The sequence below is a fragment of the Palaemon carinicauda genome, chromosome 13 (assembly GCF_036898095.1).
Source record: "Palaemon carinicauda isolate YSFRI2023 chromosome 13, ASM3689809v2, whole genome shotgun sequence".
Taxonomy (NCBI): Eukaryota; Metazoa; Arthropoda; class Malacostraca; order Decapoda; family Palaemonidae; genus Palaemon; species Palaemon carinicauda.
Genome location: NC_090737.1, coordinates 18262531 through 18270030, shown reverse-complemented (window position 1 = coordinate 18270030; position 7500 = coordinate 18262531).

Sequence of the window (7500 nt, the reverse complement as noted above, 5' to 3'; positions counted from 1 at the left end):
TCGAACAGCAACTCATAAATGCTCGGAGCCTTCTCTGGGAAGTGTATTCCAGTCATCTGATTGGCTACAACATCCTCAGTTGTGATTGGTTGTTGTCTTTGTTTACTAAAGTCTCACATACACACACATCGTAACCAAAATGGCCAATCATTCCTTCGAATAATTTACAATATACTTGAAATGTAAAAAAAATACAAAATTAGTCATGGATAAAATAATAGTATTTATTTGAATATCGAATATTAGCCACGTGCCACTCCATATCTCTCACTTAAACCAGCAAACAGAATTACTCAGTCATTTAAACAACCCTTTAAAAGTCATCCTACTCCTTATGACGTCACAAAGACGTACTTTTTATTAAAAGAAATAATTATCTAGTGATTACAACGTATCTCTCTGATAAAATATGTTATTATAACATCCAAGGGACTGTCTCTATATACTTTGATGATAATATACCCCTAACTCCTTTAAAACAAAAAACCTTCAGGTCCATTGTCCCTCTTAGCTAGAACGTTTCATAGCTAAAGATGGAAATTCGGGAAAGTTTTTCAAACAGCAACCCGTAAGTCCCCGGAACTCTCTCTTGCCGGGATATTCCAGCCCTCTGATTGGTTGTATCTTCTCAGCTGTGATTGGTTGTTGCCTTTGTTTACAAATTTACACACACCTCTGACATCGTAGCCATAACGCAGTTTATAATTCTTTCAAAAATAACGTATCTATTTAGCTTACACATTTGAAAAACACCCATTATCTGTTTTTTTTAACAAATTAATAATATTTTAAACTTGTTTTGACAGAAATTTTAATTTTTAATTCGTAATTTATTTAAAATAAGTATAGTTACTTTACCTCTACCCAGTTGAATTCATTCATAATATACGAAGTTGCATGACGTCACATGCAACCAATCACAGCAGAGGACGAATCAGCCAATGAGGCGTCAGATATTTCCCGCTAAGCACAAGGTGAGAGGGTTCCTCTGATAGCAAACACGTCAAATTCACACGAGCTATTTCGTTCAAATGCTATCTAGCTAGTTGAGAGGCTTTTATCATCTATTTCTTTACTTTATACATACAACAATGATATTGGGGATATATTTTTTATTACTAAATGATTGTTTTGAGTGTTCCCATAAAATTTGCAGTTTTTAAAATCATCATTCATCTGGCATTTATGACGACATATGTCCTGTATTATTTGGTAATCCTTTGTTCAATTACAAATACTAGAAATGTAACACATTACAAATCAAACTTGAATACTTATTTCAATATTTAAGATCGATATAATAATAGCTCAATCAAAACAGCAAACAAAAGCAAAAGTAAGCTGTAAAATTCATCCCACCCTTGATGACGTCACAGAGACGTATTTTCTGAATATTGTTAATGATTTAGTAATGAGAATCTGTCCCTGTAATAAAGTATATTACTAAAACATATTATAAGGGACTGTCTCTATACATTTTGAAAAAAATATCCCTTAAAAACAAGAAATCTTCAACTCCGTCCGTACCGTATCACGAACAGCAACCATGAAGACCCTGAAACTCTCTATGGACGGTAAATTCCTGTCCTCTGATTGGCCAAATCTTTCTCAGCTGTGATTGGCTTGACACACACGCGCACACACACTTGTAACATCGTAGCCAACAGCACAGGCAAGTAGTCATTCAAATATGACGCCTTTATTTAACTTATGCCCTTCAACAAGATTCATTACTTGTTTTATTATTATATTAATAATCTTTATAAGTTTATTTCCATAGGAATGAAATTTTTAAATCTTAAATTTGTCTAAAATAAGTATAGGTACTTAACCCCCACCCAGTTACATTCATTCATAAAATACGACTATATGACGTCACAAACAACAATCAATCACAACAGAGGATGAATCAGCCAATGAGACAACAGATATTTTCAGTTACTAAGGCATATGACGAGAGAGTTCATATGGTTTATGGGCTGCTGTAGGCAAGCAAGTCAAATTCACACGAATTATTTTGTTCTAACACTTTAGCTAGAGGGGGTGGGGGAAGGTTTCCTTAGGTTTATATATGAGCTGCTGTTTACAGACTAGTTAAATTTACGAGTCATTTAATTCAAATGCTCTACTTATGTTTTTTATACCCTAATAATTTCATATACATATAAAAAGGGTATTTAAGTAAACCGAGAAAAATTTATTTTTAATATCATCCAAACGTTTATTAATGACTAACTTTCCCTTCAGTAATCACACTTCTTTAAGGAGTGAGAAACGCATATGAAATGAATTTTATATGATTTATATTTTCATCATTATTTCTATCATAGTCATTATTATTTTGAATGTTTTGTGAGATAAGGTCGAGAATTTTGAGCTCATATTTACTGATTTTATAACACAAAAGTACCTTAAGTCGTTAGTCCAAAAAGAATGCATAGTAGATAGCAACGTATAGGCTATGTACATTATAGGCCTGAATTTCCTTTTTATAAGTTTATTTTGTTATAAACATTTAAAACAATGGTTCATGTACAGAATACTTAAGAAGTGGTCTTATCAAAGGAAAAAAAAAAAAAACGGTAGAAATTCACATTCATTTTGCCACGGCTGCAAGCAATTGAGAATAGACTTCTTGTTTTTTTTTTCTCAGTTTTCTTTTATAAACTGGAATAATTGAACTGTTAAGATATCAAAACATCAGCAAAACTGATTGGTGAATAGGCCTATTTATAAAATTTTCAGTCTTTAACTCTCAATTTCTAAACCTAACCTAACCTCACCTAACCTAACCTAATAAAGTGCACGTCTCCTTAACAGACTATTGATTGACACCAAGGTTATTATTTTTATTATTACTTGCTAAGCTACAACCCAAGTTGGAAAAGCACGATGCTATAAGCACGGGGGCTCCAACAAGGAAAATAGCCCAGTGAGGAAAGGAAACAAGGAAAAAAGGATAGGGATAAAGTTACAGGTCTAGGCCTACTTGGTGATCATTGTCAAAACCTTTACTTGATAACGTATAATCAGACTGTACTGGATTGTCATGATAGGCCCAGTCACCTAGCATTCTTAAAAAGTTTGATTTTCACAAATTGATGAATATGAGATCTATAGCCTACCGTTGGGGGAAGGGGGACTCTGAGGAAGTTCAGAGGATACATAGATAGATAGATAGATAGATAGATGGATACATGTAGTTAGATATTTGTTGGTATTATTATGCATATATATATATATATATATATATATATATATATACATAGACATATATATATATATATATATATATATATATATATATATATATATATATATATATATATATATATATATATATACTGTATATATATAGATATATATATATATATATATATATATATATATATATATATATATATATGTATATATATACTGTATATATATGATATATATATGTATATATACATAAATATACACACACATATATATATATATATATATATATATATATATATATATATATATATATATATATATATATATATATACTGTATATGTGTGCGTGTGTGTGTGAGTGTGTGTGTTTTGTGTGTGTGTAAGTATCTGTGTGTGATATTGTTACGACTTTACTACTTTCTTTACATATCTATACTTGGCTCATCTTAACATTCCGTGTTTACTTCAAGAGCTCAACAATTTTGCGCTTGGTAAATGGTGAAATCTAATTGAACTCGAGAGAGGACTGAAATAAAACAGGAAAAAAAAAAAAACACTTGGCAACCGATCTAGTTCAGTTCAGGGAATATGAAAAATGAGTTCAAGATATTATTGAGGAGCAAAACACGACCCCCATTTCTCTCTCTTCCACCTTACATTTATTATTATTATTATTATTATTAGTTAAGCTACAATCCTATTTGAATAGAATACTATAATTATGCCCATGGGTTCCAAGAGTGAAAAACACCCAGTGAGGAAAGGAAATAAGGAAACTTATAGAATATTATGCCCGAGTGTACCTTCAAGCAAGAGAACACTAACTCAAGGCAGAGGAAGACCATGGTACAGAGCCTATGGCACTTACCCAAGCCTAGGAAACAATGGTTTAAGCTTGGGGTGTCCTTCTTATAAAGAAGACTTAATTAACGTAGATAAAGTCTCTTCTACCTTAACCTAATAGATAGTAGCCACTGACCAATTACAGTACAGTAGTTAACCGGTTGAGTGAAAAATAATCTTTGTGTTATCTTACTGTTGTCAGATGTGTGAAGAAAGAGGAGAATGGCAAAGGAAAAATTAGTCGTAGCCAGCGAGTCAAATGACCCAATAACTCTAGCGTTAGTATCTCAACAGGAAACTGGTGCCTTGGCCAACCCAGGGTATTAGATTAATCATAACTTGTTTGGAATTATAATAGCCAATAGGAAAGTGCACCGAGGAGCAACCTTGGTTTCGACTAAGATCGAGAGAATACTCGATCTTGGTTCCGAATAGGTTTACTTAAGTAGCGTCGACTCAAAGAAAAACCTATTTCTTACAGATATGAATACTTTGATGAGCAGATCTGTTGATACTATGTTCTTAGAATAAGAAGCCTTTCTAGGTAAAGATATAGGTTACATTGTCGGAGAATCGCAAACTATGGGCCCCGGGCCATGACAAATTTCATTAGTGACAAATTTCATTAGTGTCCATAACCTTACTGTCCTTGTGAGATATGGGTTGGGGTTAGGTGGGGGGGGGGGGGTGGTACCTAGGTCTATCTGGCTCAGTAACCGTTGTCTGGTCTTCGCTAGTAACCTTAGGTTGCGAAGAGACTTTATAAAACTTTAATTCATTTGCATTTTATTTCCTCTACATTCTGAGAAACTCCTGACTCTTTTTCAGGAACATTCTATTCTATTACTATCACGAATATTGCTACCGCTTCAGTGCTAAAATCATGATAATTTTAAAATATATACATATTTATGTCAAGAGTCTTAATATCTTTTTTTGCATTTAATCTGAAAAGACAATGACGAAAAGGAAAAATCACATTTCTAAAAAACAATTATAATGCTTACCAGAAAAAAAAATATCCTTATTTATAATGGTGCATACTGTCGAACCATACAATTTTGTATCATATCACTCGCTTTGAAGAAACTGTCAAAGGCAGCGAACAGAAAGGTGGGTTTCAGAAATGATCTCGGATAAGATTGGTGTTCCATTTCCCTTCCCTCTCATTACATCAAAAGGAAAGATCAAAATAAGATGCTGAATTTCCTCGAAGAATTGCGTGACTCATTCTACCATTTTTTTTTCCATTACCCGTTCGTCCTGTAAGCAATGGCCAATCTTGATATCATTGCAGGCAGACATTGGCATAGTTCAGATGAAACCATCGTTTGCCCGGGGATGATTTCTCGAAATATCTCCAAATCATTCACAACGCACATGTATGTATGTATATACATACACACATACATACAATTCTTCTTCATCCAAGGGGTTAACTACTGCACTCTAATTGTTCAGTGGCTACTTTCCTCGTCATAAGGGTAGAAGAGACTCTTTTGCTAGGACACCAATGTTCTCTAGTCTTGGGTAGTGTCATAGCCTCTGTACAATTTCTCTTCCTCTTGTTTTTGTTAAAAATTTTATAGTTTATATAGGAAATGTTTATTATGGCGTTGTTGCTGTTCTTAGAATATTTTATTTTCCCCTTGTTTCATTTCCTCACTGGGCTATTTTCCCTGCTGGAGCCCTTGGGCTTATAGCATCATGCTTTTCCAACTAGGGTTATAGCTTAGCAAATAATAATAATAATAATAATAATAATATATGTGTGTATGTAGGTACGTATGTATATTAATATATAGGTCATGATAAAGTGGCAAAGTGGCACCTGTTAAAGTCGATACAGAAATATAACAGACAAAGTAAATAAGAGAATGAGAGAAGATCTGACGGATATTTTGGCGTTTATTAAAGTTCAAAGGCCGGCCCATAGAGTGAGCTAAGCGTCGGGAGGAATTTCTATGACGAATACTTTATTAATAAAGCGTAGAGAGAGAGAGAGAGAGAGAGAGAGAGAGAGAGAGAGAGAGAGAGAAGAGAGAGAGAGAGAGAGAGAGAGAACCTCATTTTATTTTAGGTGTCTTTAATGAAGAATTTAAGATATATGGCGCAAGTGTAGGTAGTAATATGAGGGCATTGCCCTCAGCATTATTCTATGATTTTGTTTTTGCTGACTCATTTATAACTTAATAGTATCTCTTAACATATTAGTTAGCGATGAATACTTTATCTCCTCTGGCGTAGGAATGATTCTATGATTAATGATGAAATTGAGTACAAAGATTAATAATTTCATATTTTCTATGTAAATTTCACACTGAATTTCATAGTGAACTGTTAATGATAGCGACTGTTCGTTCAAATTGTTCTGAAAAAAAAACAGAAAAAAATTCTATGGCTTGTTTCAACTAATTACTGTTTAGATTCTCTCTCTCTCTCTCTCTCTCTCTCTCTCTCTCTCTCTCTCTCTCTCAACTTATTGTAAGATTATTTTTCAAAATGACCATGTACACATACAACATATCTTGACCAAACTAATATAACTAAAATTATCAAAAGCCAAAATAAAGTAAATGTTGGCACCTACAACACTATTCAAGCCTTTTAATAAGACATTTGAACAAGTCTTAACTTACATAGCTTACATTTATGACAATGGTGCAAGTTTTCGTATATTACACAAGTTTTTTTTTCTTTATATAGTTTTGAGGTAAACTTTATGCTCTAATCTTTCATGATTTATGAGACAAAGTGCTTCCATATTTTTTCTTGAACAAAGAAATGCAAATATATTTCTAAGATTAGTTGTGCCTTCACCCTACTAGTAAACAAAAGCAGAGAGCCTTACTACAAAACTTGGCAAGAGAAAAGGGAAGAGAATTTATGGGTAACAACCAAATAAGATTGAACTAAACCTTCTAATTTCGAAGAGTAACGGATACCCCAAGTCATTAGGTAAGAAGTTGTCTATGTAAGTTTGTACATTGCATGTTATACATTGGCCGCAAACCTTGATATTATTATTTTATTTACGAACGAGAATAGGCAGATATTGTTGGAAGGAGCTATGTACTTGGCGTTACAATTCCTCGTCGAGGTATCGAATGTACTGGTAAGATAAGCCATGAAATAGTATGCCAGGAACCCACCAACATTGTTTACGGAAGTCTGCTCTGATTGTCGTCCTTAGAGACTCTTAAACAATCTTAAGAATAGAAGCTGAGAAGGGCTTTTGCACTCGGGACAAAATGTAACAAGATGTTCAAAGGCTGTAAGTCAAGCTGATACGTTTTATGCCACATCTGTTTTCAAAATTATTCAGAAATGTCCTGCGATAGGCAAACCGCGCTCTCTCTCAGACAACGAGTTCTGAGAAAACGTCGAGCACTAGGTTGGCAACATCCCAGGTTGCAGACGAGGAATCAAACTATGTTTTTGTTATCCTTGGGCGAT